This window comes from Rhamphochromis longiceps, linkage group LG3 (genome assembly GCF_057381845.1).
Source record: "Rhamphochromis longiceps isolate RC_006_pf linkage group LG3, R_longiceps_female_GT1.1, whole genome shotgun sequence".
Classification (NCBI taxonomy): Eukaryota; Metazoa; Chordata; class Actinopteri; order Cichliformes; family Cichlidae; genus Rhamphochromis; species Rhamphochromis longiceps.
Window position 1 is genome coordinate 1,987,168 of NC_140559.1, and position 15,897 is coordinate 2,003,064.

At 40.8% G+C, this 15,897-nt stretch overlaps 1 long non-coding RNA gene across 1 annotated transcript; it reads left to right on the forward strand.

The window, feature by feature from the left end:
- The first annotated feature begins 233 nt into the window (after nucleotides 1–233).
- On the forward strand, nucleotides 234–3,294 carry LOC146672500 (uncharacterized). Its single transcript, XR_014908275.1, has 3 exons — nucleotides 234–312; nucleotides 1,891–2,046; nucleotides 2,465–3,294. It is a non-coding gene; the product is annotated as an uncharacterized LOC146672500 (long non-coding RNA).
- The last annotated feature ends 12,603 nt before the right edge of the window (nucleotides 3,295–15,897 follow it).

Consider the following 15,897-nt stretch of genomic DNA (forward strand, 5'->3'; position numbering starts at 1 on the left):
TGACGATATCAAACATTTACATATACACTGAAAAAAATGCAATAGGGTGGTTGTTGAATTTGCATAGAATTACTTCATATATCCAGCATGACTAATTTAAATTTCACATCTAAACATATTTTTGTCTTTTAATTTTCACATATTCTTTAAGAATATTCATTCTTTTAGAACAAATCATGTTGAAAAGAAACAAGTTAGCCGTGTTTTATCCTCAAGCTCCGCCCCCTGGAAAGGAAAAATCGGCTGCTCTGTCCGCCATTTTTGTCTCTCGCTTTGGAAAATCTACTACCATCTGGAGTTTTACACTTGAAGGTAAATAAGATTTTAAAGCTAACACACCAGTGAGAAAGAGTGTAGACCGTTTATATATGTGGACTTTTACTGGGGTGTTGTTATTTTACAGGTATGTGGGCTGTTTATCGAAAACCATGAAAGGCCAATGTTAGCTAGCTCCAGTTAGCTAATGGTAACCGAAATTATGCGATAAGCAAATTAGTAATTAACATATATAATGTGAGTTAATATTGTTTGTATATTCTTTCAGTCTAAATTAACAGAGGTGTCTGTAGTAAGTGGTGGTACCTGCAGTGTCTTAACCATTAAACAAGCTAATGTAGGGCCGGGATATGACTAGTTTGTTGAAACATGTCTGCTGCCAATGTGACTGCTCACACACGGTAACATTACCAGCACATAGCCACAGCCGCTATAAACATGCTGAAAGGTCAATCTAGCTTCTGTAGTCAGCAGTTGGAAGACTCAACACAGACCCAAGATTCAGTGTAACGGTTATCTAAATGGTGTGTGTCCTGTTTGTAAGCCCAGAAAAAGAAATTAAATAAAATGACGACCTTGAGCTTCAAGCTAATGTAAGCGTAATGCTATAGCATAAAGCGACTAATGCAATGATGAGGTTGTTAAATTAGTAAAAATACAGTAAATATATCCAACATGAATCATTTATATTTTTGGTCTAAACATAATTAAGTCTCACGCCTTTCACTTGTTTTAGAAGGATGTTCAGTCTTTTAAAACCAGTCATATCAAAATAACAGAAAATAGTTATGTTTTCTGTTAACCCCCCCCCCCCCCGGGTGTGTTCTGCGAGGGAAAATTCACTGTGGCGGTCCGCCATTTTTTGTCTTTGCTTCATTTACGTTTGGTGCTGAGCTTTACTTTGTCGAGGTAAACTGAAAACCACATGTTTGAGAGGAAACGAAGAGAACATCCATTAGATGGGGAAGTTTTTCTCATGAATTGCTGTTGAGCAACATAATGGAAAAAACAAGTCATTCCTTAAGTTAACTAACGATAATGCTAGCTTAAGCTGCGGGACAATATTATGTGCATTAGCTTTTTTTCAGTGTGTGCCCAGTCACATTCGCTTGTTTTTTCTCAGTGAATACAGACTAACAAACTTGTGTCCATTTAGTTAACTGGTTGTACCTAAAATGTTTTAGTTAAACAGTTAAATATTCTCTAGCGCTGTTATGTAGAGGTGTTACAGTTAAGGTTTTAATAACATTATTTTATTTACTAGTGAAGATTTGCATATGTTATCTCACATTCTGTAAGGTAAATTTTCTGGAAAGGTCAAATTAACTAATTTAACTAAGTATTAATGAAAGACCTTGATGTGTATATGACAATATTAGATGTAGTTTCTGGGTCATTTGGCAGAACTGCAAAATGGCCAGAAGGAGGCAACTGCTGTGGTTGCAAACAGGCTTTGGGTGGTATGGAAGTAAGGGCAACTATGGAACTGCTCAGCAACATGGGACCCATAGCTAATAAATAGTAACATGACAAAAAATAACAACTTTGTGTGGATGTAACCTTGTGAGATTTGAGATTTTGACAGCATTTTTATGTGACCACTTCTCTTTTTAGATAAATGCAGAGTTTAAGCGCATTACCACCATGCCACTGCAGTCCAGATTACTCTCGCAGATAGATGTGCTATCTGACAAACTAATAAAGGTCTTCAAAAGGCGATGAGGCCAAATAGGAAGAAGACTTCAGAACATTCTGGAGCCCACGGCCCAGGTAAGAAAAAAATTAATTTGTGTATACACTTTAGGGAAAATAATAATTTTAACAAAATGCTGCTTGTCACTCTATGCCAGGAGTATGTTGAAAATCACCTGGGATTTTCACAATTTACCATGGGTGCGTTTTTTTTTTTCTTTTACCTGCATTAGAACTATGTGTGGCGTTCATAGTTGAACACCTTTCTATGCTCTGACAGTATTCTGCTTCTTTGCATGGAGATTTCACTTCATGCATTACCTTTTTAAGCATTCTGAGGACTCAAATCACATGCTGTAATGAATCCATTTTTGTTCACCTAATGTGTTAATGTTAACATTTTTTGGAATAGTGACACGGATTAAAATAAGATTTGGTATAATGTTCTTTGACCAGTGTTCTGTTTAATTAAATTTTGGAATTCTGCATTTTCTAGGCCACAGATGAAGCCATTATCCAACGATCTAATAAGGAAACAACCATGGGAATTCACATCATAAAGTCAAGAGATGCCAATGGCAGCCTTGAGGACATCGGGATAGTCCTTGAAGGCCAGAGAGTCTGGCAGGATTTGGATAACTATACCCTAGCAGCTGCAATGCTGTTTGGACTAATGTACACTTTGAACCTCACCTACCCACTGGAAAAGTATACCTTCGAGGTATTATAGAAACTGGTTATGGAGCTCAAAAGGAACAGCCTTTCAAAGAAGGCCCAGGTTTTCAGGACCAGACTGTACGATTGAACAGTTTTCCAGTTATGATGTGGGAACAACATGTTTACCTCTTCGAATATGTACCATCCTTTCCTTTAAGCCAGCACTGGTAAAGTTGCAGTACATAGTGAAACTTATTTTTCTGGCACTTTTCAACTTGGGACCTTTATTACTGCAGTTTTCACTTTTCAAGCTATGGCTCTTTTAAAAAAAATTCAAACTTTGAATGTCCATTTTTCTCAATGGAAATGGTGCCTTGCACCAATTTCACCAGTTTACAATTTTTTTTCCCAAGGTGCACCACTACAAACAGATTGCATCGTCTAGTATTAGTGATTGTGATGTTTAGTGATAGAAGCAAGCCAATACTAGTCAGTTTAGGTCTCTTGGTTGTGTGCCTGTGGGTTATAATGTTATTTTAAGTCTCTTCTTTGTGTCATTTTAATAATTACACCCCTGTTGCCATATTACCTCATGGCTCTTACATTAAAAAAACTATTTTTTACATAAGCGCAATGTCATAAGGCCCCACAGTGTTGAATTCAGGTTACAGCAGATAACTTTGAGGAATGTTGTGGAATGTTTTTCAAGAGATGCATTGTACAAATATGACTCATGTATATTTTGGAAGCCTGAATTGAAAGTCCATTGTTACAAGTATTTTCAAAAATACAGGTCATTGTTCAAAAATGTTTTGCTTATTTCTTTGATTGAAGAGAAAGTGTACAGTACATACAGTAAGATCAGCCTTAATTTAGTTTTATTTATTGAACACTCAATTATATATTAGATTATATATTATATATTAGAAATTTGTTATAAAATAAAATAAGCTTACCATAAAATAATCTTGTCAATATAACACATAGTAGTCCAATACAATTAACACAAAAAGTTCATGTCTGATAAACAAGTGGTTTCTATAAATATTTGACCGAAATGAAAAACATAACAACAACATAACAAAGTCATGTTCGTGTTACCAGAAAAATGTGTGCAGGTATAACATAAAAAACTAAGGTTAACCAAACATAACTTAATTTCGTGCAACCGATTACAATGATTTTTTTATGTTTATCCCACTGATTATTTTTTTCAGTGTACAATATTGAGTCTGAAGCAAAATGAAACATTTTCATGTTCAGCAATTTTTGTAAGATCTCCAATTAGAGAAGGTAAAGTGATAATCAGTAAACTGGTTTTGCCTTTGATCAGAGCTCAGAACATACAATAATAGTTTAGATAAAAGTGTGTTTCTACAGAGAGGTCACTACCTTCTGGTTTCCTCATTTGACAGTAAAATATATGAAAAGAAGAAACAAAGACCTTCTTAAAAGTCAGCTTCAGTCAACAGAGGAGAAGATAAGCTGTCAGGTAGGATATGCATCATCAATTCCAAACTTATATTCTTGTATATGTTTATATTCTAAACATTATTCTAGAGGTTGTAAATTATTATTGTTATTTAAACCATTTTCAAAAGACATAATAGATTTTAAATATTCAAAATGTATTGTATTTTGTATATGTATATAAACTATATCCCCACAACTTGTGGGGATAGGTTAATTGGATAATTCAAATTGCCACTAGGTGTGAATGTGCGAGTGACTGTGAGTGCAAATGGTTGTCTGTCCCTGTGTGTTAGCCCTGCGACAGACTGGCGACCTGTCCAGGGTGTACCCCGTCTCTCGCCCTATGACAGCTGGGATAGGCTCCAGCGCCCCCCGCGACCCTGAAAAGAATAAGCGGAAGCGAATGGATGGATATAAACTATATACTAAGAAACTTAGACTGGAGATAAGAAACCTTAAATAAACATCTTTGATAATAATTATGGTACAATAAAAATATGATGATTATTTCTGTTATACAGAAGCAAAGAATGGCAGAAATCTGTTTACTGCTCATCCTGCTGCTCTCAGGTCAGTAATATTAATGTCTTAAACATTTGAAATATATTCTATAAACACACAGAGACTGACTGATGTCATTCAGTAATCAGATTACATTTACAGTCTTTAAACAATGCATGTATTAACACATCAACTACAAGAACAGAGAGAAAATCTTTACCTATTCATACCACAATACCAGCATTCATTTTAAAAGATGTTACTTAAAAAATAATTTAGATTTATTGAATCACTGTTTTAATTTTGTATCCGTTTTTGGCTACACTCTAAAAACTAAAACTGACATTTACTTAAAATTTTTGAGGCAACACTTTTACACTTAAAAATATTGAGTAGATTGGAAACCAGTCACATCTGTTCAATGTAGGGGGAGACCGGGGATAGTTGTAACATTTTTGACATTTCTGTCTGTAAATTGAAGCTCTTTTAAGGTAGTGGATTCAAAATGTAATGCAAAGTATTTACATGTCTCGGCTATTAAATAGTGCAGCTATTTTCTCTGCAGCACAATTACCCATTGCATGGTATGGCCTCAAACACAAAGAGTGAAATGTTACAATTAACCCCATAGTCTGGGTTAGTTGTAACATATCCTGGGGTAAAATGTAACACAATGAAATAAGGGTACTAACAAAATATTAACATGTAATCTTTGTTTATTCAACACATGAATGCACTTACATCCATTTATGCAGCTATGTGTGTGTGTGACAGAATGCAGAAATCTAGCTTTTGAACATATTCCAACCCCCCAAAAAAGACAAGTTATGGAATTTTCTGCAACTGAATATTTCATTAATTTTGGTTGGTTTTCCTTGAGTTTGGCCTCATTGGCTCAGTGGGCATTATAACCTACAACTCTTGCACCAATTTTGAACATAACAATGAAGCTGGAAAAATGTAGTTGTTCACCAGCATCGCAATTCCATTACTTTTTATCATGGCTTACCTTGGTGTGGTTTGCAAAGTGCTTCAGAAAGATGAGGAAATCTGTTTCTTGCACCCATCCTGATTTATTTCCACTACCAGTACTTCCTACTGGTCCATCTCTGACACAGTGGTCTGCATAATGTATGTGTGGGAACACAAACAGTGGAGGAATTGTGTTGCCAATGGCATTAACCACATATACAAAAGCGACCAGTGAACCTCTCTCTGCTGATGTCGTTGCCCCAACTTGTTTAATATAAGTTAAAGTAATAGTGTGGTAAGTTGTAACATCTGCATTATTGTTACAACTAACCCAGACTGTTGCTGTTACAACTGACCCAACTCCTATAGCCATGAACTAGCTAACATTACAGCCAACGGCTAAAACATTAGCACTAAAGACCTACACAGAATATATCCCCATAGACATACAAATAACATAATTTAAGTTTGATGAGTTTAACTGCAAAGCAGATAATGCTATTACAAATTGAAATAAAGTAGAAAAACTTACTTTTTGGCATACAAATTACTTTTTTTCATGTTAAATTGTCTGTGTTTGACGAAATGTGCTGATTTTTCACATGTGATAGCAGAACTGAATTGGGCATGCACAGGATGAGTCACATCATTTGAAACTTAGCCCTGATTGGAGAAATTGGAAGTGTTACAACTGACCCACGTTACAACTATCCCCGGTCTCCCCTACTGTAAATAAACACACTGCTTGTACATAGAGCACCGCGCCTGGGTCCTCCTTCCCCACATCCGCCACGGTTTGCCATGCCGAACCGTGACACTTAGAGGAGATATGTATATTAAAATCACCAGAAATAAGAACACGTCATAATTTAAAAACAGATAACCTAGAAAATCCGCAAATTCAGAAATAAAAGACTATCTGTACTTGGGTGGCCGATAAATCACAGCGCAGAGAACATAGTGGGACCAGTCAGTTCCAATAATTGAGCCTCAAAGCTAGAGAAAGTAGGAGAAGGCAGTCGCCGAAGTTTAAGTTTTTTTTTAAAACCATGGCTATGCCTCCACCCTTGCCCGAAAGTCTCAGTGAGCTGAAAAGAACACAGTCAGCAGGAAGGAGTTCAGAGAAGGAGAAAGGTTCACCAGGACAAATCCAAGTTTCAATCAGGAATAAAACATCCAGGTGCAGGGTGAGAAAAAGATTGTTTATGATGAAGGTTTTATTCACCAGCGATCTTGTGTTTAATGCCATCCAGCTCTTAGTCACCTCGTCCCACTCCGAAGCACGTCTCAGCATGCTTAGGTGCCTGCGTTGAGCACGAGTCCCTGAGGTCCCAATCCAGGTCCGAAGCGGCGAGTACACCACTGGAAAAGTCGGATAAAATTGAAGTCTAAGAGGGCAGATTCAGCGATGGCTGAGCAGTTTGAAGGATGGCCGGCGGTGGGAGGTGAATAGAAATTGCATGTCCAGGAAGAGAGAGGAGTTGCTTACCACACTTCCTGGAGCGCCTCTCAAACAGGGAAGGTGGAGGTAGGCAGAAAGTTCTCGTAGACGGGCAGGTACGTGGCACAAGAGCTACACAAGTCCAAGTGTAGCTCCGGTTCGTGGAAGAGAGGTGGCCGGAGATTTACCAAAGTTAGCCGATCATATGTGATTAAAGCAATGTTCTCAGAGAGGAACGAAACCAAGACAAGAATAAAAAGAACACAAATGTCAAAATAAAAAGTGCGAAAACAGAGATGAGGGTAAGATGAGGTAGGAGGAGGACGGCCTACCGAGCACACTGGCGCCATCTCTTCTTTAGTTAGTAATACATTAAACTGCACCTGTTATGCTGAAAAGGTGTGAGCATGTGCAGTAACCCGGTAAGTTACCTAAAAATATCTCTCTCTCTCTCTAACACACACACATACATACAGAGTAAAATTGTCATGGTTCTGGGTCGGTGACCCAGTGTTTTTGATTTTTGTACTCTTATTTTTGATATTATGAATTATGACAGTTTGTGTTTTGGTTTCCCAGTGTTTATTCTGTGCTCCCTCTGTTTTCCGTCGTCCCTGCCTTTGTATCCCCTGTAGTGTAGTCAGGTCTCTGTGTTAAGCCCGTGTCTCTGAGTCTGTCTTTGTGTTTGTGTTTCCTGTTTTATTTTTGAAAGTCCGAGTCTGATCTCAGTGTGTTCAGATTATGCTTCCTTGTCTGGTCAGTTCTGATTTCCCCCAGCTGTGCTCTCCTTCTGTGTCTCATTCCCCTCGTTACTTCCCAGTGTATTTAAACCCTGTGTTTGTCTGAGTCAGTGTCGCGTCGTCCCGCTTGCTGTGTGGATCTCCCTGTGGCTCCCTTTGAGTTTTAGTTTGTTATTCTTCAGTTTAGTTTGTATGCTTTTTCCCTGCCAGCCAATAAAGCTGTGATTTTGAGTTCATCCCTCGAGTCTGTGAATCCTGCATTTTGAGTCCTTGCCTTTGCCTGCCACACAGTGTTTCGTGACAAAAATACTCAAATCTGAGCTAAATGCAACATTGGCAGCTTTTCCAGACCACATTAAATAATCACACTGCAGACTCTGACATATTTGGGTTTAATGTCAGGGGATGTTTGTGGATGAAAGTTATGATAGATGAAATTTTTGGTAGGACACATGATGTGGACAGTCTGGCAATCCCAGAAAATTTTAATCTAAAACTCCAGACAGCTGTAGGGAAAGTTTCAGATTAAAAGCCCTGGAGTGTTTTACATGTTGTTCTGTTGGATTAAATCTGATGGAGCTGATTTATAAACACTTCACTGCCAGGTATCAGGTGACCTGCAGAGACTGATCCTACAAACACTCAGAAACAGAGTAAACCAAACTGCACCACAGTGATCAGACGAAACCTTCCTGACATGAACACAGCTCCTCAGTAAAAACTGTGAACCAGCAGAGAGACTACACCCAGCAGCATACACCACCTCTCTGACACAGTACACCCTCGGGCAGGTGGTGTCCCCATAAACAGTGTGAGAAGCTCTGATTATTTACTATGTTCAAACAAACTGAGTGTCCACAAACGTCTGAGCTCACAGTGAGAGCTGCTGGCACAGGTTGGAGATGTTCTGCCCCCTGCTGGACACACAGAGCTACAACATGAAGATCAGAGGAGGCTGGTGCTGCTTCACCTTTAGACACAAGAAGGAGGTCAAAAAATGTAAAAACAGAGATTGTTTTTAAACCTGTAAAAGAGGAAATCCTGACGAACCAATCCACAGCCAGAAGACCAACTCTGTGCTGCTCCAATCAGGCGTCAGCTCTGTCACAGTGTCCCAAATCTTAATATGATAATCTAGATCAGATCTCTAATCCCCCCAAAAACATCAGATTAGCTTGGGTACAAGACCGAAAGTTGAGGCTGCTGTTAAAGCATCTGGGCTGCCTTTCCTCATTTTTAATTTAGCTTTTACCTAACGTTTATTTATTTTATGCTTATTTATTCTATCCTGTTATTCTATTTATATTATTAATTTAGGTTTTACCTAATATTTATTGATTTTATCCTATTCATTTTTTATCTTCTTACTTTATTCATATTTATACTGTATCCCATTCTTATTTATTTTATCTTTTTATCCTGTATATATTCTTATTGTGTCATATCTCCAGTGTTTCCTCGGAGGGGGCTCTCTGCACAGGGGCTGTGATCGACCGTGGCTGCTGGGGCTCTGCGGGTCTTCTCAGCCTGGCTGGGGGGCTTCTTTGCCTCCCTCCTGCTGTGTGCCCAGCCTGGAGGCTGCAGTCTGTGACCGGCTCCCGGTGCAGACGGATCCCTGTTATAGTGTTTCCTCACCTGGCTCATGTGTGCCCAGCCCAATTTTACTTCTTAAGTATGTGTGTGTGTGTGTGTGTGGGGGGGGGGGTTGTGTGTGTGTGTGTGTGTGTGTGTGTGTGTGTGTGTGTGTATGTATGTATGATTATTTATGTTAATGAGAGTGTGGAGGGTGGGGTGGGCTGCTTTTAACCATGTAAAGCACTTTGTGCTACATTGTTGTATGAAAAGTGCTTTATAAATAAAGATTGATTAATTGATAACAGCCAAGTCTCAAGATTCTCGCCATTTAAAGCATTATCAGGGACTACAACATTTAGTCCTTTTACTGAATGTGTGAGTGTGTAAAGTCACAGAATGGCTGTTTTTAAATGTATCTATAAAGTTTATTTACATTTTATTTAGGTTTCAAAAAGTTTATTTCTTTGGACTTTGTTCACTTAGCGCCACCTGGAGGACAGTCAGCTCCCTGCAGCAGCTCTGGAGGACTGTTAACTGATGAAGAGCTCGGACTGCACAGCCTGCTTCATCACCGACTTCTTTAAATAAACATGACCACGATCAGTCGCAGCACCTCAGACAAACACTTGTTACACAGCAGCCGTCTTCACACCGACTGAGCTCCATCACAGCTTCAGAGCTCAGCTTACTAAAGTCAAAGTTTATTTCCTCTCAGGTTTCTTACTTTCAGTAAAGTTTCACTGTTAGAGCCCTGACCAGCATCCTGCAGCATCTGGAGCAGCTGTGTGGTGCTGTCATGGCAATAAGGATCCAAATCTGTGGGATGTTTCCAGCAGGGGTTATAACCTGCAGCCAGCAAGGTGTGCCTAATAAAGTGGCAGTGTCTATGTCCCAGTGCAGCAGCATCAGAAAACGGTGGTTTACATCTCTGTTACAGGAAACCTGAAGAGTTAAAACACCAGAGAAGAAAATCTAAACGTTACACAAAGAACATAAAAGAACTAAACTTCATAAAAACTTCACAAATGATGCTTTAAATGAAAAATAAATCCCTGTAAATAATTCAACAGGTCACATGTTAGAACCACCTTAACTAAACTCTGTAGCCGGTCACTGTGGTTTGTCCCAGCAGCTCTTAGGAAACAAACTGCTAACTTCAGTGTCAGCACACACTGTTAGTAAACTATGCAACACTGGATTCAGGTTTCAGTTGTGTTAAGTTGTGAAGTTGTGATGAAAGTCTTCTTACTGACACAGGTAGGATGGTAAGGCGTCCTCTGTTCCTTCACCGTTCATGAACTGTCACTTATAAAATGCTGCCAAACATCAACTACACTCAATAACTAAACGTGTGCAGGTTAAAGTGATGGACGCCCAGATCTGCACTCCAAATACAAACAGACTAAAGGTGTTTCCTCCAGAAACAAAGACAATATTTACAAAGGTCTCACAGGTAAATTGTGAGCGATCACAGCAGCATCTCATCCTGACTAACAGCTTTTAGATGCAGGGAGAGCGTCGTGGTTCAGAGGTGGTTCAGCAGATGATGAAGGCCTTTCTGTTGCATTGTGTAGTGCTGTGGAGGCCATGATGGTCGACTGGGTCTGCTTCTACTGAACTCACAAACACTTCTGAGGTATTTACACCTGAAGCCTCATTGAATGTGAGTCAGAAACAAACGGCTCAGCTGTGATTAATGGATGTTTCCCTGCATTTCTATTTTCACACACTTTATTTCTTACAGCATGCAGTAAACTGATGAACACCTTTTTCCTATTTACGAACCACTTCCTCAGACATTGCTTCTCTTCATTTTGAGTGACTGTTGCTCTTTTTGTACTTTGTCCATTTGTTAAATTGTTTTTAAATGTTTATACTTGATTTTCAGACTGCCTTTTTTGTACATTTAAATTTATAATCAAACAGTTTAAGCTTTCCCCATGGTGTCTTGAAGACCATATTGTTTAAAAGTCTGCAACTGTGTGCTAGCTTTATGATAAGAATTATCAGCCTATATTGATGGTTACAAATTATTGTGTGGGTGTGCATGTGCAATCTTTTATATAAAAAAAATAAATAAATTTGATATTTTGTAATGTAATATTGGACTGACTTGCTTTGAAATGCCAGGAATTACAAACTCAGATTTATTGATTTGTGAGTAAATGATTATAGATACTCAACAAATACAGACATTTCCCATCACTTAAACCCAAACAGATCCTCAAAGTATAACTGATCAAACTATTGCATTCAATTTGCCTCCAAAACAACAACAACTAAGCTCAAACAACAACTAAGCTCAAACAACAAAAATGAGTAAATAAGATTTTCTATGCAAACTGGGCCTTTTTATCTTTAACCCTTGTGTGGTGTTCATATTTTTGTTACTCAGCCAGTGTTCATGGGTCTGGTGGACCCGCTAGAGTTTTGGCTTTCCAAATTAACACTATCAAACAATTTTATGTTAAATTACTCAACAGATGTTTACTTCATCCCAATTACAAGCCATATGAACAGCAAGATGGTTAATTTTTTCCCTTTCCCTTTGTTAGATCACATTTATGAATTAATGTGCTTCTCGTTTTTTTTTTTTTTTTTTTTATAAAATGTTATAAAAAAATAAATCAGTTATAATCAAGTGGAGTGAGTGGAAAGACACAACACATTTACACGTGAAGCAATATGTTTCACAACTAAATGGGATCAGCTGCTCATCAATGGGGACATTAGGCCCAGGGTTGTAAAACAGGGGGAGGTGGTGCACACACTTATACTTTTTTCTTTTTTTTTTTTTTTTTTTTTTTTTTAATAAATAGGACAGGGGGAATGAATGAGAGAAAGAGGGGGAGAGAAAGAAAGAAAACCAAAGGGGAGAAGAGACGGTGAGAAGGGGGGGGAAGAGAGAGAGAGAAAAAAAAAGAACTCCTGGGTCACCTGTATGGAGAAAAAAGAAAACAAACAAAAAAAACAAACAGAGGAGACAGCAAACAACAAAGAGCAACATAATAATAGAGAAAACAAAGCACCATCACAATAAACTAGCTAGTCATAGATATCAATATTTACTAAATAATAAACGATATTGTGCAGCACGCAAGATAGACAGCGCACAGTGTGCTTTGAGGCAGCAGCCAAGAAAGCTGTAGTCCGCATCTGTGAATACCCATGTGTGCATACCTGTGTGGATCAGCATGCTTGCATTCCAAAGGTTTCTCCATGTAATGATCTGCTAGGGAGTGTGGGGGGGCCACAGCCCCGTCCTCCAGGGTGTGAAGTGGGTATGGAGGAGATCAAAACTCCAGACATCCAGAGGCCCCCAGAATACAAGAGACCATGGAAGACCAACAGAGGGGCAGCCGCGCCACTGTTCCAGTAAGAGCTGAGGAGAGTCCCAGATGAGGGCTCGCCCAGCAGCCGCGGAGCAGAAGTCAGGGGGAGTTGCAGTGACGCGCCCGTGAGCTCCGCCGGCCCCCAGCTGTGCCTGAGTGACCGAGCCCCAGGCCGAGAGGCCGGGGGCACCCCACCTCCAAAGGGGCCCGAGCGAGCCCCAGGCCCCAGGCCCCGACAAGCGGCCGCCAAGGAGTGAGCCGGTGTGTACTCGGACGCCCACCCCCAGATACAAAGAACCACCAACACACCGACACCTGAGGGAGTCCGCCACCGGCAGGGGAAGTGGTGGTGGGTGGAGATAGGCCTCCAAACCTTGGAGGCCCTGAGGTGTCCCCAGAGAGGTGGCGTCTGATACCCAACCTGACATATAGACACAGACATACAGGCACACACAGACACAAACATCCATTCCCACCCTCATGCTCTCATATGCACTCACTCCACACTCAACCAACGTGGAGACAGACATAAAGAGACGCTGTACACACAATCACACTCCCCAAGCGTACTCTACAAACCGGGTCTAGGTACCCTTGCCCCTGGAGGGGGGAATTGCACCCAGACCCAGGTGGTGTTACCCTTTTCCCTGCGGTGGGGAGAGGCAGACCACCCCGACTCCGCAGCAGCAGGGAGGCCCCACACCCCAGACCGCAGTCGGACGGCCAACTCCTCCTAGCCCTCCCGCTCCAGCAGGCCGCAGAGAATGGGGGTGGGAGAAGACTCCAAACCTCCCTCCACCCGCTCATTGTAGTGTTGATGCATATGTGTTCTAAGGTGCAATTAAAACCCAGGAGGGCATGGAGCTACCTGCCAAGGAGCAGCAGGTAAGCGCATAGTCCCTCCTGCTAGCCCTCAATGACTAAGTGTATTTAAAATTGAGAGGTGGGCAACGACGTCAGGGGTGAGGTATACACCCTGATGGTAATTTGGACTCCGTGATTGTGCCCACCCCCAAGATCCTATATGTATGTGTAATGAGAGTGTGAATAATGTGAATGTCTAAGTTCTGGGATAAAATTGAGGCAGAGGCAGCCAGAAGGGGACGGGGGGGGGGGGTAGCCTCCTCTGCACCCTGGTGACATACCCCCACTCCAAGGCCCTGCATGTGTGAGTGGTTGTGGAGGAGCGGGAAGAGGGAGGCAGCTGGAGATGGGGAGGGAAGGAAGGGAGGGGCAGGTAACCCCTCCCTGGGGCCAGCTCCCCCGCTGACCCCAGTAGGCACTCCCACCCTTCGCGACCCGCCAGGGAAGGGGGGCCCAGGCCCATCAGACCGGGGCCCAGTGCAGTAGCGCCCTCCGGCTCCACAGAGCCCTGGACAGTCCACCCAACCCCACCACAGAGAAAACTGCACCCACCCCACCATCCACACATCTTCCAGACTACATAAGACGGTAAACGCCCAGGCTGAGATCTTCCTCCACCTCTCCTGTATCTCCCCCTCCTGCAGAGAGTTCCTGAAGAGAAGAAAGCTCCTGTGCACACACTTATCCAACACTGTCCTGATGGCAGCTAGCTTGTCTCTCTGCCGTCGAGCTGGTCTGTCGTCTCGGTTATCAAAACGGATAATCCTGGAAATTTTGTGGAAGTTTTCCAGAGACATTGATGCATGGAAAGGTTCTTGCCGGTTTCTGCATCCCACAGGGATTCTGTCGATTCCCCTTCGGACCTGAAAACTCCTGCAAGGATAAGAACCCCAAAGTAGGCCTTTGGGGTTCTTAGATGAATTTGTTCCATCTCCTTCCACCTCTCTCCAAAAACACACCTTCCTTCTAGATTACTGCAATCCAGAATAATTTTCTGGATGGAATCTGGGATGAAAAGCTCAAATGAAGACTTGATGTCCTGCACATGAGTAACTGTCAGCCGTTGGCCCTGGCCAGTAGCAGCTCTGCAGGGTGGCTCATTTCTTGGGCAAGAAGACCATTCAATTTCACCATTCAAATTCAATTGGGTTTGAATGCAGCCTGTCCTGTACAGATGTGTTCATGTGTTCTGATTTAACGGCAGATTTCTCCACATGCAGGACAAAAAAATTCCTGCATCTGTAACAAAAAATGAACCACATATTTGCTTTGAATTCTAATATGTAATCGAACCTTTCCGTCGCGTTCGGGTGAAATCATTACAACTTAAAAATCATAAATACTGTGTTTTACATCTGATTGCCTCAAGGCCTTATGATATCATCCACACTATGCACTTAAATTTGTTCATACTAAATGAAACTGTTTGTTTAATCTGCAAAATTAGTGGTTGAAAGTTTAGATAAATGAAATGAATCGACAAACAGCAGCATTTTTTGCTGCAGCAGGAAAACTGAACAGAATGTATGTAAGAGGTCAGAGTGAGGATGACGTCACTTAATACAGGAAATACATGTTTGTCTGTTTTGATGATGGACTTCTTCAGCTCTGTAAACAGCTACACTTGAGAGGACAGAGGTGATTTCATGGATCAATAACAATGTGTTTATCAGCTTTCATCATCGCAGTGCAGACATGACGTCAGATCTATCAGAGTGAAGGCCGTCTCTCTGATGACGTCACAGAGCAGAGTCGTTCTGTCCAATAAAGGATCTCAGATCAGCTGCTGCCATCTTGTGGCCACAGTTGGTTACTGTCTCTGAAAGTTGTCTCATGTTTCCTGTTGTCCTGCTAACAAAGGCTGGAGCTCATCATGCTGAGAGGGCAGCAGCATTTTGTGGCTCTTCACACATGTTCATTATATTCTGATGATCCTGGATGGAGACAAACTACAGATAAGTGTGTTCAGCCCAACTAGTTTATCTCATTACAGCAGTTTGATGTTTCCCTTTGAACCCCCCTGAAGATCCTGACAGTGAAGCACGTACATAATACTCCAGCCTTTCAACTCTGAGCTTATTTAGTTCTATTAATACACTGAAATCTCATTTGTGTCATGAAGAAAGTCTTTAATCAAACAGAATTCAAAGATCAGAAACATTTCATATATGGAGTTAAACATGAATCATTGTTTCAACAACATATTTATTGTTGTCATAAACAGACAAGAAGACAACAACAAACTGCTCCTCCCATTCAACACATGTCAGTCCATATCCCAGCAAACTAAATCATCTCCATTTACACATCAAATAGAAACATGAATCACTTGTAATGATTAGAAACTTGATAGAATTTCAAATCTAGTTTGGGG